This window comes from Schistocerca serialis, chromosome 7, assembly GCF_023864345.2.
Source record: "Schistocerca serialis cubense isolate TAMUIC-IGC-003099 chromosome 7, iqSchSeri2.2, whole genome shotgun sequence".
NCBI lineage: Eukaryota > Metazoa > Arthropoda > Insecta > Orthoptera > Acrididae > Schistocerca > Schistocerca serialis.
The window spans coordinates 448,650,358-448,678,292 of NC_064644.1; positions in this window are offsets into that span (position 1 = coordinate 448,650,358).

The window sequence follows — 27,935 nt, forward strand, 5'->3', positions numbered from 1 at the left end:
TAACACTAGACAAATTGATGGGGTTCATATCCAATCCGGTGTGCAGAATGTAATCTGATTTTACAATAATCATTGCGTTATCAGGCATATCCGTGAATTCATGAATTTGCAGACCGTGTGATCACTTATAATGAGCCCTTGAGTGCGAGGTCGCATGTGGTCAGTGATGTTTATGGCATCCGACGCCCCACATATTATCTACAATGCAAACACACTATCAGCTGCTAACCACAAAAGGGAGTAGGGCTGTAAATACCCAATAGAGAGCACAGCATGAGGCTATGGAGCATAGTTGAACGTCTTAGTCGACGAGTAACTCACAACAGTGCTAGTAATGTTGATGTCGAGCCATGTAGTTCATCATCCTTGAAGAACGAGGAGATAAACATACTTTGTTTTCAGCTCTGACCAATCGGGATATGAAGGGGAAATGCACATGAAAGGAACCACGGAAATTAGAGGTAGTAGGAGAGTTATATCAATATCGTCTAACATCAATGCCTAAACACATTCATATGCAATTTTGCCTACTGTTAATGTGGATGGTAAATTGGCAAGAACGATATTTATTGTCCTGCCTAAAGTTGTAGGTGTCCTGCCCCTACGATTCTTTCTCGTGTGCGTGATCTTGTAACGTCAGTAGGGAATATTTACGTATCAGCAAGCGAGACTGGGAAAATTGGCGTAAGAGATATACAAGTATGGTATGAGCACTACTCGTAGCCAACAGCTGCTCAAAATAACTTGTTTCTGCTTGATTTCTGGTCTGTTTGTAAAAATCATACTCACTTAGAGCACTCTATTCCTCCTGAAAAGTGTGTGACATTGCACCTCATACCACTGAAACCACTGGACATTTTTTCCGTGGCTGTAAAACATACAGCACAATCTGTAGCCACACCCTAAAGGATACCGAGTTTCACCATAAAATCCACTACAGACAGTTTCGCATCGGTTGCATGACATCACATTCCTTCAGTTCTCATCATCCAGTTACACCAATGCGATTCTATATGCATTCCGTAGGAGTGGATACCTAGGTGAATGTCCTGCACGGTTTGTAGCTAGTAAGGAGTTCGGCTTCTATCTAATTGCTGTGAAACTTTGTGATCACTATAGCGCGCCAATTTTCATTCATCCTTGATGGTAGAAGATAATGGCTTGTTTTGATGATGATGAGCGTTTGGCGTCATTGGCCGGGAGGCCCCTCGCGGGGCAGGTCCGGCCGCCATATCGCAGGTCTTATTACATTCGGCGCCACATTGGGCGACCTGCACGCCGGAAGGGGATGAAATGATGATGAACACAACACAACACCCAGTCCCTGAGCGAAGAAAATCTCCGACCCAGCCGGGAATCGAACCCGGGCCCAGAGGACGGCAATCCGTCACGCTGACCACTCAGCTACTGGGGCGGACGTGGCTTGTTTTGAACACTTCTTCAATGTCGACGATGTCCGTTTTGTTAAGTGCAACGCATACAATCAATAGAAGGTTGATCTCTGCGCCTCCCGGACACTCATTTTATGTCGCCATCCTGATACCTATGGTGAGTCATTAGCAGCTGATTTTCTGCGTGTCATAAGTTTGACACCACACTTCCGAATGAGCCTTACTAAAGATTGAACTTGCGACCTCTCACTCTAGGGGTTCCTTGTTAGACAGTGACTGCCAAGAATGTGCGTAGTTAGTCTTACGTTGTAGGAAGTAGACGAGAAAGTAATGCAAAATTCGTTTGGGACACTCAATCACTAATAAAGAGCGTAGTATGTAAAATTCTGTGTCTGTGCTCTAAGTATGGATTCTTTTAGACTGCGGAAGTTATTTCGTAAGTTTTAAATTTTCCTTGGTATGCAATCGAAAGAGATCAATGGCCAGACCGAGAACACAGTTTAGGCGAATGAAGGTTAATAACTCATCGCTTACGTTTTCATCTTATTTTGCGATATTGAGTGAAGAGTTTCCAGTTGCAGTAGAGGGCAATGTACACTTGGTCCTGAGCTATCTATTCTGTAAATATTGCTACTGGCTGATGCAACAATGCATGTTGAGTTAGGCAGATAACGTTGTTGACACCATGTTCTCTGAAGTATCATGGCTCAGATACCTATTTTTGAGAACCGTGAAAACCTCATTTATGAACGTTTTGGCAATGGAAAGGATTATGATTAATTTAATACCGTCAAGTATGTTGCGTATGTGCATGGTGATGAACAGTTATATTTGAAGAGAAAGACGGACCTGTTAAATTGCGCTTAAGAGCAGTTGGCTTAGATACAAGGAATGCCATATGTAGTGGGAAGCACACGACACCTGATAACGTCAGTTTACTTGTTCTCTCCCGTACATGCGGGGGCAACAGCGTTGATGGCGAACTGCCCGCGCACGTGAGTCCGGAACGAGTGCCAACTATCCAAATGGCCGACTTGGATGCCCTTCAGGCCCTAATTTAACGAATGAATGCTGTGAGTCGAGAACAAGCACAGCATTTCAACAAAGACAGTCATGAGTTAAGTAAGCGCAGCTTGTGGAAAAAGGTAAGATGCTTAAAGAGTGGTTGGAAGCTAAGTGTTTCAAGATTTACGAGTGCTCGATGAAGCAGCGGGAAGAGTATGGAGGAAGCGTGTACCAGAATGGTTTCGCCAATACACAATTTTTCTCCAGACGGTTACGATTCTCTTTTATTTATTTTTATAGACGCATTTCCGGAGATAATTGCCTCATCTGCGTTTTCCTCTGTAAAATGGGAATCATTCCCAGAAACGTGCCATGTAATGAATGAATAAAACAAAATAGTGGTCTGTAGCAGAAAAATATCTATAAACATACCCGTTGTTTCCACAATCGCAGGCTTTCACAAATAATTTCTAATGGATCTAATCAGATCGTGTATCAGAAATTAGAAGTTATAAAAAAGTCGTAACAATACAATAAGAAAAAAGTAGACTTATCAGAAGGTTAGAAATATGAAGATGACGCAGTCTTATCATGTGAGGGCCGAGCAGCCGACTTCACTTGCCACTAAAGAGAGTACTAAGTTAAAGAATGAAAACGAATTTCGCAAAGCAGGGAAAGTTAAGCACGAGAAAATTTAGTGACCAAAGAAGACAGAGCTTATGCAGTGCTTTCATGAGTTTGTCAAGGGGAATCAGTTTTTCCCTTGGCCATACAGCGAACAAAACCTTATCAACATTTGTCATGCCAAGTTGCCCGATCGCATAAGACGTGACATCATCATTGCCAAGAGAACTGAGCATACAGGGTGTTACAAAAAGGTACGGTCAAACTTTCAGGAAACATTCCTCACACACAAATAAAGAAAAGATGTTATGTGGACATGTGTCCGGAAACGATTAATTTCCATGTTAGAGCTCACTTTAGTTTCGTCAGTATGTACTGTACTTCCTTGATTCACAGCCAGTTGGCCCGATTGAAGGAAGATAATGTTGACTTCGTTGCTTGTGTTGACATGCGACTCATTGCTCTACAGTACTAGTGTCAAGCACATCAGTACGTAGCATCAACAGGTTAGTGTTCATCACGAACGTGGTTTTGCAGTCAGTGCAATGTTTACAAATGCGGAGTTGGCAGATGTCCATATGATGTATGGATTAGCACGGGGCAACAGCCGTGGCGCGGTAATTTTGTATCGAGACAGATTTCCCGAACGAAGGTGTCCCGACAGGAACACGTTCGAAGCAATTGATCGGCGTCTTAGGGAGCACGGAACATTCCAGTCTATGACTCGCGACTGGGGAAGATCTAGAACGATGAGGACACCAGAAATGGACGAGGCAATTCTTCGTGCAGTTGACGATAACCTTAATGTCAGCGTCAGAGAAGTTGCTGCTGTACAAGGTGACGCTGACCACGTCACTGTATGGAGTGTGCTACGAGAGAACCAGTTGTTTCCGTACCATGTACAGCGTGTGCAGGCACTATCAGCAGCTGATTGGCCTCCACGGGTACACTTGTGCGAATGGTTCATCCAACAATGTGTCAATTCCCATTTCAGTGCAAATGTTCTCTTTACGGATGAGGCTTCAGTCCAACGTGATCAAATTGTAAATTTTCGCAATCAACATGTGCGGGCTGACGAGAATCCGCACGCAATTGTGCAATCACGTCATCAACACAGATTTTCTGTGAACGTTTGCGCAGGCATTGTTGGTGATGTCTAGATTGGGCCCCACCTACGCTCAATGGAGCACGTTATCATGATTTCATACGGGATACTCTACCTGTGCTGCTAGAACATGTGCTTTTACAAGTACGACACAACATGTGGTTAATGCACGATGGAGCTCCTGCACATTTCAGTCGAAGTTTTCGTACGCTTCTCAACAACAGATTTGGTGACCGATGGATTGGTTGAGGCGGACCAATTCCATGGCCTCCACGCTCTCCTGACTTCAACCCTCAACTTTCATTTATGGGGGCATTTGAAAGCTCTTGTCTAGGCAACCCTGGTACCAAATGTAGAGACTCTTCGTGCTCATATTGTGGACGGCTGTGATATAATACGCCATTCTCCAGGGCTGCATCAGCACATCAGGGATTCCATGCGACGGAGGGTGGATGCATGTATGCTCGCTAACGGAGGACATTTTGAACATTTTCTGTAACAAAGTGTTCCCACATTTTCATACGTCTTTACAATTCGACTCATAGATGACGAAAGAGGACTCTTCGTCGAGAAAAAAAATGAAGGTGAAGCGGTTCTTTGTTTTTCCGATATCCCTTCCTACAGCTTACACGCATCTTTGAAAATAAATCTGTCTGAAAATTATTACAATATTTACAGAAATGAGAAAAGGTCATACGTAAATCATAAAAATATGAATATTGAAACTGTTCTTCTTCAACAGTTACGAACAACGCTAAATTAAAAGATCTATCACAACATCGATTTCATAAAAATAAAAAGAAATAATTGTTTTGAAAAGCGATGCATTAACGTGTAGGTAGCATGCACGGTGTATCTAAGATCATTTATTAATGAAAATGGGGCTCTTCATTAAAATTCATATGAAATTCTCCTGTTACTGCTCTGGATGTTGTGATATCGACAAAATATATGAATTTCCCAAGGCAAATTTTTTTTTAAGTGATCGTTAAGGTTTAGCGCGCACTTAACTACCTAGAAAGCGCAGCCCGTACCGTTCCGCAGGATGGACATTCTCTTGTAATGGAAGGTGTCCATTCGAGCGATAGGGTCAGGGGATCTCTGTCCACGAGCTTACCTGGGGCACCGACTACGCAGGCCACGAGAGACCACACAAGGCCAGGCGGCTCTGGAGCGCCCTCGGCATCAGGTCAGGTAAGCCCGGCAGACACTGTGCGCAGCGGCACCCAAGCTATGCCGCTAGCCGTATAGTAAGCTTCGTCCTTATATACTCTGGTTGAATTTCAGAATACTGTGTTAAAGAAGTCAGACCGCAGTACACTACACTACACACTTGCTATACCGGTTATTCCTCGCACTTATGAGTGTCGGATTAGCGGAAGTGCCGGATTGTTGAGAGTGTCTAAAATTTAGTATAAACGCTTTATCAAATCAAAAGATAAATATTTTTTAGAGAAAACTTAGTGCTTGAGTGCGTACATGCATATTAGCCCTTAATTGGTAACACGTGAAGTATTGGCGTGTACAGTAACATCCGTCTGGGAGACTAAGATGACCAAATTTTTCAAAGAATTTCCACTGTAGAGAATATCAAAAATAAATAGCAATCTAAAAGCTTAATGAAAATTTAATAATAATATTTTTATATATAGTAAGATTGTAACTGTTCCTTCGGACATGTCCGAAAAAATAGATACCATCTTAGTATATATATAGCTAAGGCTCACCGGCCACTTTATCATCTTCTTCTTCTGTGCGAATGCACAAACAGTGCCCGAACTCTTACAGGAATCGGAAACGCACCGCGAGTAATGAGTCTAATGGGCAGGGGCACTATGAATGTAGTGCGGGACAATACGATGAGAATGTGGGTTTCGCGGAAGGCGTGCCACAGATAAATCCCTGCAGTCGCGCTATCATCTGTGTCCTCGGTGGCTCAGATGGATATTCTTTCGCGGGCAGCCGTGCGGTGCGGACGTACGGAGCGGCTGGTCGTGTTTACTTCGTCGCTGCCGGCGGCGGTCGCTGTGCATGGTGAGAGCGCGCTTACAGCGTTAACACTAACCACAGTAATGAATACTCGAACGCAATCATGAATCAACCAGAACGGAAAGACACTCTTAAATTGACATTCGACCCGAAATTTGCTAGACCAAAATCCTTTGAGGTAGAATTATTTGTTCGAGATGTTATGAAATTAACGCTTGACAATTTAATTGGCATACACTTATCGATCGTTAGTAGTACCGTGTACTTGAAATTGGTGACGCCTGAAAGATGCGAGCAAATTGTTGAGTCTTGTGGTGGATCTCTTAAGTTCAAACATTCAGACGGAAACGTTGGCGACGTACAAATAACGCAGGCAGGCCTGGGGTTGCGAACCATTAGAATATTTGAATTGCCTTTCGAAGTAACTGCCGAGCAGATTAACGCCAAACTACGGGAGTATGGTTCGGTAGTAAGCAACGTTGCTGAGAAATGGTCAGGTCAACATATATTCCCAGTATTAAACGGTGTGCGGCAAATGAAAATCGAGTTGCTGAAGCATATTCCATCTTACATCATTATAAGTGGATACAGGGCCATAGTAATTTATGACGGGCAACCACGGACATGCTCGGGATGTGGATCTACAGCACACGTCCGTGCACAGTGTATTCAAACGCGCGTAGTGCAGATCCCGACTGGCGAGCGTGAGCAGCCTGGCCCAAGTTGCCGATCACTTACGTAGCCGCCGCCCGTGTAAACACCGCTCCAGAGCTCAGCGTCGATTTCACCCTAGATGCGTACACTGATCGCAAAGAGGAGAACATACCAATGGAGACGAGTAATGTACCGGAAACCCGCGAAGCTTCCTTACAGGAAGTTAAGGAGGGAAATAAGGAGACGCAGGGTGGCAGCGAGGTCAATGTTGTCTCCGGACAGCCGCAAGCGGCGGAAGTTTTTTTCCCATGGACGAAGACTGTGCCACTCAAGGGAACACTGCTCAAAACTCCAAGCACCCTTCCCCGAAACAGCAGAAGAAACGAAGAATCGCGCAACAGGTTGCTGACACAAAAACGCAACCGCTGCGCGAGAAGGCCAATCAGGTGCGTCAGAAGCTGACCGAGGTGACGTCACAGGTTTCTACTGCAACTCCCCAGAGGTCCAAAAAGTCCCGTACTGACGACTCAGAGGGTGATTTCGGCAACAGACCCTCCCCACCACAGACGAAGATGATGTCAGTAGATACAGAAGGTACAGGTGGTCACCTGCCAGGTAGCAGTGCAGATCCGCGTGAAGCTCACCATCCGCGTAACTGGCCGGACGACGTCGAAGCATGCTCTTACGACAACGATATGACCGAAGTACAGGGACAACACCGAGAAAGAGTGTCAGCAGTCCGGGAATCGGAATCGCAAGGGCAACGGAAGACTGAAACTGCTGTTAAGGCGGTGGATGCCGACCCCGACTTCTTTTAATTGATACCCCTCCGTTATCACTAAGGGAGCGGCTCAACGCCACGCATTCCTCTGCCATCATGCCACCTTTACAGGCATACCGTGTTGCCACGGTCAACATCAACAAGATCAGCAGCGCGTCAAACCTGGAGAATCTTACGGACTTCTTATATGCAGCTGATATCGACTTTGCGCTGTTGCGAGAGGTCGCCGATATTGATCTGAAACGTATCACAGGTTACAATGCGTTAATCAATCCGGGACTTGGCAGTGAACTCGGAACCGCACTTTTGACCAAAGAAGGCATTACCGTAGCCAATGTCGACAGACGGCCAAACAGCAGAGGTATCGCGGGGACGATCCACAACACCAGATTGATAAATGTTTACGCCCCTTCTGTAACGGGAAAAAAGCGTCAGAGATCGGAGTTTTTTAAGGAGGAGATCGTGCCACTTTTCACAGCCCGCACAGGACAAGTAATATTTGCATGTGATTTCAACTGTGTACTAAAACCAAAAGACCAAACGCCAAATTTTAACACTTCCACAGAACTTCTCGACTTGTTAGAGACTTAAACATACTCGACACGTGGGAACTTAAACACGGCGACACGCCCGGTTTTACTCACGTCACCAGCCATTCTGTCAGATGCATTGACAGAATTTATGCAACTTCCAATTTACGGCACAATATTTTGCAAGTGGAGAGATGGCTACTTATATTCTCTGACCATGTAGCATATATATGTACCACAAATATGGAAAAACAGGGTACGTATAGAGCAAGAGGCCCGTGGAAACTGAATGTTACCCATTTATCAGATCCAGGGTGCCACGCCGTCTTCCAACACACATGGGCAGATTGTGAAAGGAAATTTCCACTGTACAATTCGGCTTTCTGGTGGTGGATAAAATGTGCAAAGCCAGCTCTAATAAAAGCGTTGAAATGTTACTCTCGCGAGAAATGCGCCTGGCAGAGGACAACAATAGAATTCTATTTTCAGTGCCTACGCGACCTTTATAAAGACGATAATACAGTAGTGGACAATCTCCTGCAGATTAAAAGAATCAAGGCGACACTCCTAACACTGACGCGAAAACGATCTGAAGGCTGTAGAGTGAGAACACGTCTGCAAAATGCAGTGCGGGGGGAGACAACATCCATGTACCACGTTATACAATACGAAACAGGAAAGCACTGACGGAGCTAAAAACTGAAGACGGTCGCCTTCTCAATACACAAACTGCTATTCAAGAAGAAATTTGTAAACATTTTACTGCGTTACTAGCTGAAAAACCAATAGATGTGGCAGGGCAGGCAGTCCTTACGGAAAGAGCGTGGGGGAGACTTGGTCTGGAATAAGCGGAAGATCTCGCCACAGACATAATCGAGGATGATGTAACAGACGCCATTCTCCGAAACCCAATAAGTAAATCGCCTGGTCCTGACGGATTACCGGCCGAGTTTTATAGCACGTTTAGGCAACAGTTAACTAGTAAGTTGACTCTGGTCTGTAATGACATTATGAACATTCGAAACGACAGCCTGAATGATTTTTGTAGAGGGATAGTGGTGCTAGTTCCAAAAACTCCAGGAGGCAAAACTGTTGAGAATCTCCGGCCTTTAACATTACTTAACACTGACTATAAAATTTTCACACGTGTTATTATGCAACGATTAAACTCGGTCATTACCAGCGTTACCGGCGACTACCAAACGTGTGTCGGAACCAATAGAAATATTTTCCACATTTTAACTGCATATAGAGATCTGATAGCGATTGCCGAAGCCTGTGACATCGCAAGTGTTCTCGTGTCCCTCGACTTTGAAAAGGCGTTTGACAGTGTGAACCACTCCTATCTCGTACGAACCATGGACGCCATGCATTTTCCTCAGAAACTCACTGATACTGTTAAAACCCTCCTGATGAATGGTACGTCGCAAATCAATGTAAATGGACGCTTAAGCAGGCCGATCAGCATCGCAAGTTTGGTACGACAGGGCTGCCCAATGTCGATGGCATTGTTTGGCATAGCACTGGAACCATTCTTGTACTCCCTGACGCAAGACCTTCCAGGACTGCTCATTCATGGTCAGAAGATTATTTGCCAGGCATACGCAGATGATGTTAGTTTTGTAGTAACGAAAGACGAGGACTTAGAGAAAACTTTCCACATTGTAACAACGTATGAAGCTGCATCAGGGGCAAAACTCCACCGTCACAAGTCAGGCTTAATGCACATTGGACGCGGATTAGGACTCGGTGCTGCTGAAAGAATAAGAAGCTTGGAAAATATCACCTGCCTCGGGATTGAATAAACACGCAATATCCGCCGCATGGCTGCCTTGAACTATAGAAAACTGCTGGCAAAAATGCACGCTGGTATACGGCAACATAGACTGCGTACTCTAAATTCCATTCAAAGAGTGGCTTTAGTTAATACCTACATAATTTCGAAAGTAAATTACGTTGCCCAAGTACTGCCATTATCCAAGACTATGGCACAACTGATGTTAGCAGCGCTTGGCCACTTTGTTACCAGGGGTCAGATATTTAAAGTAAAGTATGAAACCCTCACCCTCCCAGTTTAGAAGGGGGGCTTCAATTTGACAGGTCTACCTCAAAGCAAAAGCCTTGTATGTTAGTCAAACATACAAACAGTGGCACAGATCATCTAACACACTGACGGGTCACATTTTGAATGAAATAGTGCCTCCCAATCTGGACCCACCTGTAGATGTAAAACACATTCTGAACTTGCTCTGTCACTTAAGGTATTTCATCCTAGAACTTAGCTACATACAAAGAAGAATTCCAGAAGCAGACCGACAAAAAGTCAAAGCAATTTACGCCACATTGACGGAAAGCAAACCACGCAATATAGTGGAGGAGAAATGTAAAGGTTATAACTGGAAACAAGTCTGGGAGAACATTCACGACCCGCATCTTTCATCTACAGTGCGCTTAACTTGGTACATGGCAGTCAATAGGAAATTCCCGACCAGTTCGAGGTTACACAAGATTCACCTGGCTGAAACACCGAATTGTACCAGATGTAACTTAGTCGACACACACGAGCATAGATTTACTTGCGACGCTGTACAGGACATATGGACCCTCTGCACACAGAAACTCGCAAGCATAATGCGAACATGACCAAGAACGATAACACCGACACGCCAACTCAACCCTGACGAAGTTCCCTATCCCAACACAAAACGACGTGCAGTCAATTGGCTAAAGGGCCAGACTGTATACTATATCCTATCCGAGAAAGAGGAGAGTAAAGAAGAATATTGGATACATTTAACGATGGAACACCAGACACAGATACGAACGACGAAATATAGAGAAAACTATGCTTGTTTTTTATTAAGAACGTTGATATAGAGTCACTATATTGCAAAAATCTTTACTTTATCACTTCTTTTAATCTCTTTACTAGTTTTTTTCATATGATTTGCCATACTAATGGGGAGACATTTTTATTCTTTTACTTTATTTTACAAAACCAAAAAGGTTCCGTGGTAGGATGTCATGGAGACTTTGGTGGCCGGGGCTTCGGAGTTAAGAGAAGCTGAAACAGAAATAACACTTGAGAGATGGACGAAAAAACGAATAATCGACAACGGAATACATTAGCAATAGTTATTCATCGAGAAGACAAACTCTGAAGACACCAGTCTGCTGAAATTCCACGCGTACACCTACGGAGAGTCAGGGGTACCAATCAAGAAGTATTTTCATTTCCGTCTAATGAGGAGACATTTAGTTCATTATAATTACAGCTACTGAAGCTAGCCGATGAAGGCAATTTTGGCGAGTGCAAGTGGCGGGCTATAAGGGGAGGATGGAGGCCCGGAAAAAAATAGATGGGTAGAACGCCTTCCATATAAGCAGGAGATCCCGGGTTCGAGTCCCGACCGGGGCACACATTTTCATCTGTCCTCGTTGACGTATGTCAACACCTGTAAGCAGCTAAGGGAGTTCATTTCATTGTAATAATATTTTTATTGTCCTTCAATCACATTTTGCAATACAAAGCGAAAAATTGTAACATAAAATACTAGTTTTTACCTGAAATAATTTATAAAGTATATTATTCTTTTGCAGAATTCACAAAATTTAGTATTACTGTATCAAATGAAATAGTTTGTAATCTTCACATGTGTTTTCTCAAGTATCTTGATATACGTGCAAAGAAATGAAAAAGAAAATTACAAACTTTCTACACACGTTTTACATATTTTCATGGAGCACTGTAAGCAATTGGGTTTATCACATTTCACACACTTGTATGCCATCATTCTGTTCAATGTGTGGGGGCAATAAAGACAGTTTTTCTCTTTCATAGCTTGTCGCTTATATTTGTTCTTGTTGGATTCCCAATCCTTGCTTTTCGCCTAAAATACCTGAAATAATTATCCTGAAGTCATCCGGTAAGTTTGGAATCCGGAACCTTCTCTGCATATAACGTCCGATTTAAGTTCATCCCTATGCTCTTCATGAACTCAGTTCTTGACACCCTACCTCTATGAAGATACGTAACATAGGCATTTGCGCAGCCCTACAGACACTAGAAAGTAAAATACTACCAGTGGTCATCTCAGCTCCTTGTTCTCCGGTTAGAGTAGTTGCTGCACTTCATGTCTAGAATGTCTACGCCAGTTTTTGTGGCGTTACGGAAACTGATAATTGTTACTACTTTCATCAGTATACGCAGTGTGGTGCATGGAAGAAAGAGCTAAAACTGACTCAGAGATTTTTGGAACAAAAGACATTAGTGTAAGATCCTTAGTTAAACCATAAGTACCGGAGCCCATTTCTTTCTTTGGGGAGGGAAGAAACTCTTTCTGGAACTTATCTTTCGTTGGATTTTATAGTTCCAACATATGTCAACCAGTTTTCCAGCAGCTTCTTACACAATTCAATGGAAGAAACCCAACTGTATGCTGTGATATTCGTCTTTGTCCCGTACATGATTTTGGAAAGACGAATCACAGACTCTGTTGACATTAGAAACTTCTTCTCTTCCTGAGATAGTATTGCTCCATCACTATCTATCCCCACAAAAATGTAAGCATTATACAGATAAGAAGAATGTGTATCTGTGAGGCACATGACTCTTATGCCATATTTAGCAGGTTTCATGGGCGTACATATTTTGAATCGGCATCTGCCTCTAAACGGGATTAGACACACATCAACACATGCATGAGCTCCAATCGAATATACGTTCTGACAATTAGAAATAAAAATGTTCGAAATATTGGTCACATCTGCTGCAGGACCATCTCTTTTCCTTTGTTCGTGAGCAGATGCATCATCAAATCCAAGGGGCCAATAAAACTTTACGTCGTTGCACGATAAATGGGACGTCCAGTACAGTCATTTACGAAACGTGACGCCAAGTTTTCATGTTCACACTTGAAACTGAAACGTACAACCGTCAAACCAATCACTGACTCAATTTCAGTTTTGTCTGTATCTTTATAATAGGAAGATGAAGGATTTTGTAATTTATTCCTTATCACTTGTAGTTTTGAGTTGGTATGTGCTACTGTCTCGTCCAACATCTCAGTGTTAATAAATAAAAACCGTATATCTTCTAGGTCTGGATCCTTACCTAACTGATTGGCAGGGTGTAACCATGATGACATCTAATTTTTGTTACATTTTTGTTTCGTGTCTTAGTACCGCAATCTGGCGCTCTGGAACTCCAACTGAAACAGTTCATCTTGCCACGACAATCTGTGGCAGTTTCGGTGTTATCATTTTCCCTATTCTGAAGAGAGTCAACACCAACTTGCTCGTTCTTGGACGTGCACCGAATATCATTCCCATCTACTTCAGAATCACTGTCGTGGTTAGAATCTGATACGTTATCTTCCTCAGGAACGTAAGAACTGTCTCAATGATAACCATCATCGCTTTTTTCAAACTGCTCTAAAGCCATCTCCACCATTCATTTCCTTCTTTGTGCCACACAAAGTACCCCTCCACTAGTAGCCATCTACAAGTAATGAGATATCTCAAAAGTAAGGAGTACGACATGAAAAAATCTTACTCACTTAGAGTAATATCCGTCTGTCAGAAGGAGTAAAAATCTTACCTCTACACTAACATCCGCCAGTGAGACTAACACCCGCCAGTGAGACGATGTGACTGATGTTTGTGCACGAGTAAAATAGTACTATCGTGGAAATGAAACAATGACGTCCACACAGTAGCAAGTTCAACTCACGAATGAAGCATAGCTGAAATATCAGATCCAAGTAAAAATTCACAGCTGTCAACAATACGTTGAGAGCCTTTATATACGTCAATGAAACAGATGTTACCAACTAATGGTTATTATCACTCGACATTCACTATGAAGCATTACCCAAAGTTTTAGTTATCAACATGATGATACGTGATGGTGGTATGCTTTATCGCACAACGGCTTTACAAGCATTTCATAGGTCCTGCCATGTTTCTGATTGTTGAATATTGTACTCCAGGAAGACGTCTCCAGCTTGAGCACCAGCAGTTTGAGATATCCTCATGTTCTCTCCTCCTATGTCCTCTTCTTCAGCAGTTTCATCGTAACGTTCCTGTGAGTTTATGATTACCTCTTTCCTGCCGAAGTTTGGTCATAAATACTTGCTCGTCCAACACTGTTGCCAGCAACAACGATTTTTTGCGAAGAACGTCAAATCGATTTATATCTAATTTCGAGTTTCTGCTTGAGGTCTAGCATAACGTGGTTCTTTTTATAAGCCGTGATAATAATCCGTAAGGAAAGCCACAGTTTCGAAGTGTACAGGAATGCTGAACATTATAATTAACTAACAACGTTGTTCAGACGAAATTTTATTATTGTAGGCATCATTCAAGGTTGAACAACTAGAAGCTGGAAATATGCCGGGTTACTCAGACTCAAGACTATTGAAGGCCGTATTAGCGAGAGTTTAGTGTAAGTACACTGATCAGCCGGAACATTATGACCACCGACGATGTTCCGATGTAATGCCGTCCACCTCATAGCAACGTCACCTGGGGAGAAATCACTGCTAGTCTGACACACGCAAGGTAAATGTACGAGCAATGAGCATGCTATCCGTGTGTGGAACGGGGAAGGCGCACGATATATCTGAGTTTGACCGAAGACAACTCGTGATGGGCCATAGGTCCGGCACGAACATCTCGGAAAGTGCACGACTTGTCGAGTGTTCGAGGAAATCTGTGGTGAGTGCTCTTAACACATGGACAAACCAAGGTGAAAACACATCCAGACGTTGTGCAATGGGGAGGCCACCCTTAATTACAAATGTTGGACGTCGTAGGCTGGTCAGACTGGTGAAGCAGGACAGGCGGCGAACTGTGGTGGATCTGATATCAAACTTTATTGATGGGCAGAGTACAAGTGTCTGAGCACACAGAGCACCGAAACTACTAACAATGGATCCCCGATGCTGACGGCCCATGTATGTTCCAATGTTAAACCACGACGTCGACAACTACGACTGAAATGGGCCTGTGACTATCGGCACAACGTTGGCTCAGTGGCAGAGCGTTGCATGGTCCTATGAATCCCAATACCTTCTTCATCCTGCCGAAGGGTGGGCACGAATCTGTAGTTTTCCAGGGGACAAGATCCTTGACACCGGCACCGCAGGCGGCGGCACCACTATCCCTGGGGCATATGCACGTGGGCATGGGTCCAGCGGAGCTCATGTAAGACACCATGACGACCAAGGAGTATCATACACTGGTTATAGGCCACGTACACCGCTTCATGACGATCACGTTTCCCGACGCCAGTGGCATTTTCTAGCAAGATAACGCGTCATGTCACAAGGCCAAGAGTTGTTCTAAGCACAACATGGCGAGTTCCAATTGCTGTGCTAGGCCCCTAACTCGCCAGATCTGAACGTGATCGAACATATCTTGAATTCGATTGAACGCGGCGTCATAGCTAATCGCCACCCTCCCTGGCATTTAAGGGAATAAGTGACTTGCGTATGCAGATATGATGCCAAATCCCTCCAGCAGCCTTCGAAGGCCCCACTGCTTCCACGCCATGAAGCGTCGCCTGTGTTGTCCGTACCAAAAGTGGACATACCTGCTCTCAGGTAGGTGGTCATAATGCTGTGACTGATACTGTAATCATTTCTCTCTCTCTCTCTCTCTCTTTCTCTCTCTCTCTCTCTCTCTTTTTGAGCGGCATGTAGTTGCAGTGGGTTCTTAGTTGTCCTGTTGTGTCATATATTTTCATGACCAGTCCACTTTGTGTATGGTTTATGTCAGGCAATTTGTACGCTCATTTGGATACATTTTACAACGTTTTTAGTAAACTAGGTAGTTTATGTGCTAAGCGGTCTGTCTTACATAGACTTTGTATGTGTTAAGGCGTGACAGACATTTAGAGTTTTCATGTGTTTTGAAGTATCATTTAGTTTACGTGTTCTGTTTGGAATATATTTCCCATATGTTAAGATTTCCTATGTGTCAATGAGGCTTACGTTTGGTGTTCAGATAGTTTTTTCATCGTTATGGCACCTGCTATATGTGAATTCATAATCACGAATCCAGTTAACGGCAACAGAGTGGACAATAATGTATCTTCCATGACTGGAGTCGTTCAGGGATGAAGTGCATTCTTCTACATACTCTACGCAACTTCTTCTTCAAGTGTCTCGTCTGTTTTGATAAATAAGTAGTGTTAAGTCGCCACATTTGAGTCCTCATATACCTGTAATGTACAGGGTGATCAAAAAGCCAGGCCTCGGCATGGATGTGTGTGATGACCTTAGGTTAGTTAGGTTTAAGTAGTTCGAAGTTCTAGGGGAATGATGACCTGAGATTTTAAGTACCATAGTGCTTAAAAACCATCTGGCGTGTTGCTACGCACTTTACTGTAAGTGCTTACGAGCGCGCAGCATGTTGCAGGCTCAAACTAAGTCCTAAACTTGTTTTGTAATTGAAATAAATGATTGTAACTCCTATGTGTCAATGAGGCTGACGTTTGGTGTTCAGATAGTTTTTTCATAGTTATGACACTTGCTATAAGTGAATTCATAATCACGAATCCAGTTAACGACAACAGAGTGTACAATAATGTATCCTCCATGACTGGAGTCGTTCAGGGATGAAGTGCATTCTTCTACATACTCTACGCAACTTCTTCTTCGAGTGTCTCGTCTGTTTTCATAAATAAGTAGTGTTAAGTCGCCAGATTTGGGTCCCCATATACCTGTAAGGTACAGGGTGACCAAAAATTCAGTATAAATTTGAAAACTGAATAAATCACGGAATAATGTAGATAGAGAAATTTAATGTTGGAGTTCGTTTTTCACCGTGAAGAATTTTTTGTAATCTAGCAAAGACGTAGCACATGACATGAGGAATACCAGTTTGTAATGTATAATTGTTGACAAAATTTATCAGGAAAGAGGAAGTTGGATTATAGGTTCGTGGCGGTTCTTTTGGTGTGTTGCTGCCGGCCGGTGTGGCTGAGAGGTTCTACGTGTTTCAGCCTGGTACCGCGTGACCGCTACCGTCGCAGGTTGGAATCCTGCCTCGGCATGGATGTGTGTGATGACCTTAGGTTAGTTAGGTTTAAGTAGTTCGAAGTTCTAGGGGAATGATGACCTGAGATTTTAAGTACCATAGTGCTTAAAAACCATCTGGCGTGTTGCTACGCACTTTACTGTAAGTGCTTACGAGCGCGCAGCATGTTGCAGGCTCAAACTAAGTCCTAAACTTGTTTTGTAATTGAAATAAATGATTGTAACTCCTATGTGTCAATGAGGCTGACGTTTGGTGTTCAGATAGTTTTTTCATAGTTATGACACTTGCTATAAGTGAATTCATAATCACGAATCCAGTTAACGACAACAGAGTGTACAATAATGTATCCTCCATGACTGGAGTCGTTCAGGGATGAAGTGCATTCTTCTACATACTCTACGCAACTTCTTCTTCGAGTGTCTCGTCTGTTTTCATAAATAAGTAGTGTTAAGTCGCCAGATTTGGGTCCCCATATACCTGTAAGGTACAGGGTGACCAAAAATTCAGTATAAATTTGAAAACTGAATAAATCACGGAATAATGTAGATAGAGAAATTTAATGTTGGAGTTCGTTTTTCACCGTGAAGAATTTTTTGTAATCTAGCAAAGACGTAGCACATGACATGAGGAATACCAGTTTGTAATGTATAATTGTTGACAAAATTTATCAGGAAAGAGGAAGTTGGATTATAGGTTCGTGGCGGTTCTTTTGGTGTGTTGCTGCCGGCCGGTGTGGCTGAGAGGTTCTACGTGTTTCAGCCTGGTACCGCGTGACCGCTACCGTCGCAGGTTGGAATCCTGCCTCGGCATGGATGTGTGTGATGACCTTAGGTTAGTTAGGTTTAAGTAGTTTGAAGTTATAGGGGATTGATGACCTGAGATGTTATGTACCATAGTGCTCAGAGCCATCTGGCGTGTTGCTACGCACTTTACTGTAAGTGCTTACGAGCGCGCAGCATGTTGCAGGCTCAAATTAAGTCCCAAACTTGTTTTGTAATTGAAATAAATGATTGTAACTCCATCATAAGTTGCATTGGGAAGTATGGTTCTTTTATTATTTCTGGGTGGTGACTAGTTTCGGATACCTGTGTCATAAGTGAGACAATACAGGTGATAACCAATTACAAGAACTGCCCATGCAATGAAGATCGAAGCGGCAATGTGGCGACTCGGTGACAATACATTTACTTTTGTTGAGTCTGCCATAGTGCTGCATTTATCATCACTGCAGGGGCAGTTTCTGTGCATAGGCTATCGCCTGTATTGTCACACTTACGATGCCGATGGTTTGACAATGGACACAGGTGTCTGCAACTACTCACTATTAACAGGCAAAGAAAATATCACAATACAACTGATGACACACCTACAACCATTAATTTTTATTGTTGTAAGTACATTTACCAATCATCATTTTTGTTTGAGATCCTAGTATTGTAATTGCGTTGACATCCTGAACATGATAATTGGGAAGGTTATGAGTAGCACGGTTTGAGGCTTAGAAAACGGAACGTCAAACGGACTAAGTAGAGCACATGTGAAACTTTAATCGCTTTGGATTTAATGTAGATGTGAAAGCAGTGGAGGCACGTCCAACATTTTTGTTTGCGTGGCATGAGTGTTATAGAATAAATCATTTCAGAAAATAGCTTTCTAGCTTCATCTAGGATCGTTTTGACGCGAATTATTCGTCAAAATCGGGAAACCCAACGGCTATAGCTCAGCCGGTTAAGAGATCATGATGTGTCGACAGGAGTGCCGACACACTGTTATTTTGAGGGGGCCGATAGGCACGCTATCTAACGCAGACGGGCGTGAATTCTGGAACAGGATAACCATTGAATGGTGGCAAGAAAAGTACGTAGCTGCTTTATACTTAACTTTAATGACTCCTTGTGATACATCTCTCTTGACTATACAAATGCGACACGTAAGATACATGCACTGTTACAATTGGCGCCTTGCTAGGTCGTTGCCATGTACTTAGCAGAAGGCTATTCTAACTGACTCTCGGCAAATGAGAGGAAGGCTTCGTCCGTATAGTCGCTAGCAATGTCGTCCGTACAACTGGGGCGAGTGCTATATCGTATCTCGAGACCTGCCTTGTGGTGGCGCTAGGTCTGCGAGCACACAGTGGCGATACGCGGGTCCGACATGTACTAAAATGGACCGCGGCCGATTTAAGCTACCACCTAGCAAGTGTGGTGTCTGGCGGTGACACCACATTCCTCCCCCGCAAATCGGCGAACGGTCGTGTGATAAGGCTTCCGCCCGCCGTGGGGAGGACCCCATGTTGACGTATGCGATGAGGTGGGGAGCCTAACAACAGGCGAGGCTGTGCCACCCGCACCCGGCCACTCGGTCCGAGGGGATCTAGGAAACGCCTGAAAACCTACTCCAGGGTGCACGTCAACATGCGGTGTATGCGCCCGTAAAGAGACAGGAGGGGCCGAAGGGTCGACCTCCATTGCGTCGGGGTAGCCGACGCGCGAAGACGCCATGTGGTCCGGAGCGGGCAAGAGGTCCATGGCGGAGGACAGCTGGTCACGGGAAGCGAGCGGCGGCACGTGACCCAGGGAGGCGCTTGGCGGCTGCAGCGAAGCGTCGAATGCGGGCGGCGCCGGCGGAAGAACTGGCGGCGGTGGCGGCGGCGGCGGCGGCTGCGGCTGCGGCGGCGCGTCGCCATGGGGCAAAATGGAAGGCATCGTCGGTAACACCTGGGGATGAGGCGAGCCAGTAGATGGGTCCCCAGGGCGCTGACCGGACGGCACCGTCGCTGAAAGCAGACGGGGAGCGGCAGAACCCGTGCGACGACAGAGGCGCAGCTGATTGAGATGCCGACGCACCTCACCAGAGGCCCCCAAAACCAAATACATCACGCGGCCGAGGCAGCGAAGAATGCGCCCTGCGAGCCAACGCCGTGAACCGCAATAGTTGCGATAGAATACAACGTCGCCTGAAGCAAAAGCAGGCGTCTGCCGCTGCACAGGAACCTGATGCGGCGGATGCAGCAAAGACATCAGGGTTCGATGAGGACGACCGTGGAGTAACTCAGCCGGCGAGCGACCATCTCGGGGCTGAGAGCGATACGAGGACAAAAAGAGCAACAACGCGTCCTCCTGAGAATGCGACTCTTGCAACTTCAACATCTGTAACTTGAAAGTCCGGACCAATCGTTCAGCGGCACCGTTTGACTGAGGCAAAAACGGCGCGGATGTCAGATGTTGAATACCATTGGCCTGGCAGAATGACCGAAATTCTGCGGACATGAATTGTGGGCCATTGTCGGAAACAATAGTCTGCGGAAGACCTTCAATGCAAAAGATAGCAGACAACGCTTGGATGGTGGCGGAGGACGTCGTGGAAGACATCCGGACAACAAAAGGAAAATTACTGAAGGCATCGACCAGAACCAACCATCGAGCATTCCAGAATGGACCAGCAAAATCAATGTTCAAGCGTTGCCAAGGGGAAGTGGCTTTTGGCCATGCAAAGACTTTCCGCGGCGGTGCGGATTGTTGTTCGGCACACGCCATGCAAGAAGAGCACATATTCGTAATCGCAGCATCGATTCCGAACCAAGTACAGTGCTGACGAGCAAGTTGTTTCCTTCGCACTATACCCCAATGTCCTTGGTGAAGAAGCTGTAAGACAGAAGACTGTAACGAACGTGGGACCACGACTCGGGACTGATCATTATCAGAACGCAACTACAAAACACCACGTCGAACAAAAAGTCTCTCCTTATGAGCAAAAAATCGGCGAACCAACGGATCCTCGATCCGAGACTTTGACAAAGGCCATTGCGTAGCAACAAAACGCAAAACGGTAGCAAGGACAGGGTCAGCAGCTGTGGCTGTAGCTACACGACGAAAATCAATCGGAAACGATTCGACCACTTCATCGGTTTCCGAATCAATGAACATGCAAGCAAGTTCGGAAGAATCGAATGCTTGATCCTCAACAACAGGCAAACGGGACAACGCATCGGCGTTTCCGTGCTTAGCAGCGGACCGATACAAGATATTGTAGCGGTACTGCGAGAGGAAAATAGACTAGCGAATGAATTTCTGCGCTGTACGTGGAGGTACAGGAGTGGTCGGATGAAAAAGCGATGTCAAAGGTTTGTGGTCTGTGACGATGGTGAAGTGGCGACCATACAAGAAATCATGGAACTTAGCAACACCAAACACGAGAGCCAAAGCTTCTTTCTCTATCTGTGAGTAATTTCTTTGCGCAGACGAGAGCAATTTTGATGCAAAGGCAATAGGGCGATCATGCGAGCCAACTTTGTGCGCAAGCACAGCACCGATCCCGAAATCCGATGCATCTACCATCAACAAAAGGAGTTTCTGGGGATTGAAAGGCGTGAGGCAAGTATTAGAAAGCAACGCCGATTTCAACTGGCGAAAGGCGCGTTCGCATTCCGTCGTCGAGACGAACGGAACACCTGTACGGCGTAAGCGATGAAGCGGAGCTAAAAGAGAAGAGGCATTGCGCACATTCACTCACACCTTGTGAGTCTAAATCGTTTAATGTTCTTGCGACCTCATCACGCAATGCGTGGGGAACATTGCGCGCTCTGAAAAATTTCGGTTGCGCGTTGACTTTCAGTTCCAAATGTGCTTCATAGTTTTTAGCGCAACCTAAGCCCGGTGCAAAAATGTCTGCAAATTCGTCACATAACCTAGAAAGACTGTCTGAAGGCACAGTCTGATTCACTGATAGGACCTGATTTACAATAGACATGTTAAACAATTGAAATAAATCTAAGCCAAACAAGTTCACTGCAGGAGAAGAACGAAGAACGTAAAATGACACAAGTTTTGTTTGTCCCCTGTATGTGGCAAGAAGGCTGCACTGTCCTAACACAGGTATATTCTGTCCCAAATATCTATGTAACTTAACATTTGCGGCATGCAACGGAGGTGCGCCCAGTTGTTTGTACGTGTCGTGATTCAGCAATGAAACTGCAGCTCCGGTATCGAGCTGGAATGGTATGACCTTGCCATTAAAGTCCTAATCTACAAAAAGTTTATTGTCCTGCTGACGACAAGAGCGACTGTTTTGTGCAATTTGAACAGACACGGGTACAGAATCACTTGTTAATTGACGTAATTTCCGGCGACGTCGACGAATACTTTTTGTGGGACGAACACAGTCACTATGTGAGAAAGTGGCACTGGACGAAGCGGAATTAACTACATGAATGTCCATGGGCGAAGGTCCACGAGCTTGAGTGTCCTTGGTTCGATTCCGGCGCGAAGCAAAGGGCCTGGAATGGTTGTGCTTTTCTGATCTGAGCTTTTTCTGGCAAACACTTTGAACATGTCCTTTCCTATTGCAGAAAAAGCAAATAGCGTGGCGTGACGGGCAATGTTCACGCGAATGTCGAGTAGCACACCGCGGGCATGATTTCACTGCATTTGTGTGCTGGCGCGGCACACCTGGCTTAGCACGCGGCGGCAGCTGCGTCGAAGTACGCGAGGGCCGGTTACCGGGCTGCGCAGCGCGTCCAGCGGGACGGTTAATGTTACACACGGCTGGCGAAGTTTCAAAAGATTCCTGAGCACAGTCAAGTGTGTCTTGTCTATCCAAGATGTCTATCACTTGTTGAAGGGAAGGATTTACTAGTTTCAAAATTTGCTCCCGCATGCGAACATCAGAAACGTTCTGTGCAATTGAATCACGCACCATTGTATCTGAATAAGAAAGACCACAGTCACAGTCAAAAGAACACTCCCTAGTAAGTCCTTGCAATGTTGCTACCCACTCCCTATTAGTTTGACCGGCCGTACGTTTTGTAAGAAAGAACGTATACCTTTTTGCAACCACATTAACTGTTTCTTTGAAATAGGCATCTAAAGCAGACAAAATTTCCTCGTAGGACAGAGTTGCTACGTCGCGTCGGGGAAACAATTCACTATCACACGGTAGGTGGACACACCGACGCAAGAAAGCAAAAATGGCTGCTGCTCATTACCTTGAATTCTGTAGGCGGCTAGGTGAAAGCCGAACTGTCGGGACCATTCCGTCCAGGACTCGTGGTTTTGATTAAACTGGCGAAACTGCGGTGCAACTGCATGTTGTGGCTGCGGTAGCGGTGAAGCGGCGGCTGCCGCATCGGTTTGAATGGCACGTTGACCCTGGACGAGCTGTCCAAAGGCATCCAATAACGCCTGCGTCTGCTGATTCTGCAGCGATAAAATTCGGACAGTACATCTGGCGAAGCCATGACACAAATAAATGTAAGCAATCAGAAAGAACACTTTACTCGTCACCAAATGATGTGTCGACAGAAGTGCCGACACAGTGTTATTTTGAGGGGGCCGATAGGCACGCTATCTAACGCAGACGGGCGTGAATTCTGGAACAGGATAACTATTGAATGGTAGCAAGAAAAGTACGTAGCTGCTTTATACTTAACTTTAATGACTCCTTGTGATACATCTCTCTTGACTATACAAATACGACTCGTAAGATACATGCACTGTTACAATTGGCGCCTTGCTAGGTCGTAGCCATGGACTTAGCAGAAGGCTATTGTAACTGACTCTCGGCAAATGAGAGGAAGGCTTCATCCGTATAGTCGCTAGCAATGTCGTCCGTACAACTGGGGCGAGTGCTATATCGTATCTCGAGACCTGCCTTGTGGTGGCGCTAGGTCTGCGATCACACAGTGGCGATACGCGGGTCCGACATGTACTAAAATGGACCGCGGCCGATTTAAGCTACCACCTAGCAAGTGTGGTGTCTGGCGGTGACACCACAGATCAAATACTGTTCTCCCACGAGACTCCAACTAGGAAACAACGCAGCCGTAGCTTTGCAGCAATACGATGATTCCACAGACCTAGTGACAAAATGAAGAATTCAGTTCTTCCTTAATATTCTTATGATGCCTCAGATGGATAATTTGGAATGAAATAGACGAAATTATTTCTAGCTTGCCCGTGGAGTGGAGTAGAAACACGTCACAACTGAAATTTGTTCAGAATATGTCATTGAAATATCGCGAAAACATTACATTAATTTAGCAGGATGTGTCTCTGTCACGTCAGGCGGCGACTATCACAGGGTTCCCAGGCATATTCTGCAAATGTTAGCAAGTCCCAATCACTCTCGTAGCAGGAAGGAATCGGTGTCCACAGCCGACGTGTTCCTTAAGCGGCCTAGCAATCCAGGTGTAAAGGTCGTAATTCTAAGATGCAGCCGCCAAACTGACCGCCGCATCAAATGCTACTATAAATCAAGAGCTGGGATAAATTAACCGGCTGCTCTCATCGTCATAGTTGTAATAATTTTGTTTTAGTCGATAGGTTATCAGGAGATTATCGAGAAGTATTTGATTGAAGAGATAAAGTTAACTGTAAATAAGAAAATTACTAACCGCTCTAATTAAAGGCTAATTGGCAGCAAATCCTGAAATAAAATAAAATTTGAAATCCTATTCTGGAATGGCGTTTACACATAGCGATCCACAGAAACATATGGGGTGCGAATGACGCAGTATTGATGGGCAGATTGTGCTGGAACGTGTGGATACTATCCGCGTGCTGCTGTTTCATTAATGTAACCTATCAAGGACTCCTGATGAACCACGTTTCACTGTAACTCAATTTCTTTCTCTGTAGAAATTGCTCAACTGCTTATGAACAGCTTCAACACCTTTGTATCCCACATTCAACACAGCCATACCATATCATACTTGATCATAACAATGCACTCTATGCTTACACTTTTCCGTGGATGATTTAAATGCTTACTGTCAGACCGTCGCCTTATTTTGGAAACGATAAACAAACGTAAGAGACTATCACCATCATACACCTCACACACATCTTCCATCAACCACAGGTCTTTGTCTCTAACAGCACTGCTCTACAAAACTTAACCAACTCCCCCACTATGTATATTAGAGAAGTTCGAACAAAAGTCTAACCTTTAATAGCCGTATAGAAATGTATGCACGCCAGCTCCTAGCTCGTTTAACGTACTGAAGCTGTCGCAGCTCGTTTTGTGGGAAGATGAATCACTTTTCAATTGCGAATATAATCTGACAACGAACAATTCCTCCTCCACCGATATATTTCCATTGGTTTGTAGATGAAATGTTACAAAATTACTCGGTAGCCCGAAAAAAATCAACTGGGGCCTCTCACAGAATAACCCGTCATGTGAAGCATACTTGTCAGGGGATTTATGAGTTGTTTTCAGTATCGTGAGACGAGTAACTATTGGGCCACAATTCTCGGATTTTGACCAAAATGTGAGACGCAGGTGTACTCAATATTACAACTGTTCAATACTTCGTTACAAATGTTTCATATTGCCAGTGTCATCAACATTTTCTGTCATTTTCAGTTAATTCAATAGAGCTAACAGGTGAAACAACAAAAAGCAAATCTAGTTTATTCAACAGCGAACCTCTGTAATTTGTCGTATTTGTAACTCTCATATTATTGAGTCTACTGTTGTGTAACATGCTCCTATATGAAATGCTTTGTCGTCACTCTCATAGATCACCGGAAATGACTTTCTCACTGTGTTTTCTCTTTTTTACTTGGTAAAATTAAGTGAACTGGGAAGGTGAAGGTGAATATTTCACGTGGCGAGCATCCAATGCTTTCGTCCATTCAGGAAATACTGAAAATAACCGACATAATAGTTTCTATGAGCGAATAAGTAGCAATAGAGAAGTAATGTTATAGGAATAATTATTATAGAAGTGTGGCGCATTCCATCGTTCAGTCGATGATTATCAAAAGTTGTCTGCTCAGTCCATACAAATCCTGCAGTGCGAACTCAAGAGATTGTCTTAAATTGTGTTACTAAATGTCATTTAGGTCATTTTCAGTTGTTCGAGAGAAGAGGAAAAACGACTGATTTTACATGGAACACTTTTCCAGCTACACTGGGCGCTACGGCAGCAGCTGAATTCGCATCAGCAGGTGAGCGCAGTATCACACAGCTACTGTGGCGCCGATGTTGGGAACATCCACACAATGCCGTAGAAGCAGCTATGGTAGAGACAATAACAGATTCCTCACAAAGTGAAACATGAGCGAAATTATTGTACATTACAAATAAAATGATCATTCAGTCGGAAAATTAAATGTTCTCGCTACACTTATTACATAAAAACATTTTAGAATACGCCATCACAATTACAAAATAATATCCATTTAATATGGGGGAATTATTTATCTGCAATCATGAAAGTAACTCACTGATCACACATTACCAAACAATTTTGTGATGTTTCCAAGTCTCAGCCTTTATTTAACTTTTTGAGACAATGCAACCGTCAGATGCCTCATTTTAGAAAAGACATTTGAGACTGTAATCCACCAGTTGGCTCAATTTATTTGCCCTTTGGGCAATATCGCTGATTTTCAAAAATTAGTTTTCTCCTATGTGTAATAAGACCGTAACGTCTTCCCAGCCTCAGTGATTATTTGTGACGGTTCTAATCCACGTAAAAATGAACATAAATCAAAGTGAAACACCTTTCATCCATATAACTATTGGTCACTAAAATTCAGAATATTGAAAGAAATAATATAATGAACTATCCCTCAAGAAGGCGCGATGGGTTGTACAGTACCCCACAGTTATTTTCTTGCTACTGGCAACACTGCTTTTTGCCAGAGGTTACTGGCACACTAGGTAGTCCTCTTTTTATGTCTCAGCTACCGACTCTCACTTTCTGTGCACCTGTAATTCCGCGAATCTGTTGGCAAAACGGTACTGATATGCTAAGTACCTCGCGCGTCTGGTTCAAATGGTTCAAATGGCTCTGAGCACTATGGGACTTAACATCTGTGGTCATCAGTCCCCTAGAACTTAGAACTACTTAAACCTAACTAACCTAAGGACATCACACACACCCATGCACGAGGCCAGGATTCGAACCTGCGACCGTAGCGCGTCTGGTCCTGTAAATAAATACATATTTGGTATGTACGTGGAAACGAGAAATGATATTTATACCTGATCAGTAGTTTGGGAAACTAATTAGTTTGACAATTATTCAAGGATATGATGCCAGAAGAAATAGCGAATACTCTGCAGCAGTTCTCGGATATGTCAAATGTTCCAGATCAAGAACGGCGCAGCAGTGGAAGTGGGGAATCGGACAGGGATGTGGAAGTAATTCCCATGAAGTGAGCATAGCAGTGATTCAGAACAAGATGTACTGTCTGTTACTTCAAGTGACAATAGTTATTCGAGTGAAAATGGAAATGTAGAGTTTTTCATTGGCAGAGATAACGTTACAAAGTGTAGAAAAACTCAATACTTCAGCCAGAGTAAAGTTACAGATAAGAATAAAGTGAAAGTGTTTCCTAGTCCTAGAAGCTGTGCAGATGGCCTGAGTAACAAAATTTATGCTTTTCACAACAACAAAAAATGACAGCAGTATGGTGTACAATACTGTCACTCATACGAATCTATGTATACAGATGGAAAGTGAATCGTCATAGTAGTCTCGTGATAGAGATGCAAAGGAGACACCACGAACTGAAATACTTGGTTTACTGGGATGTTTATATCCGTTTGGAACAAGGAAAGGACATCACACAAAAGCTCTCGAGCTATGGAACTCGGAGGGGACAGGAACGCAAGTTCTAAGGGCGTGTATAAGTTACAAGAGATTTTTGTTTTTAGTCGGATGTATACGATTTAATGACAAGGACATACGAGTTGAAAAAAAAGAAAAACAGACAGATTAGCTGCCATACGTTCTCTCTTGCAGCCGTTTGTTCTCAATTGCAAGAAGTTGTAGAACATCGGACCTTGCGTGACTATTTGTG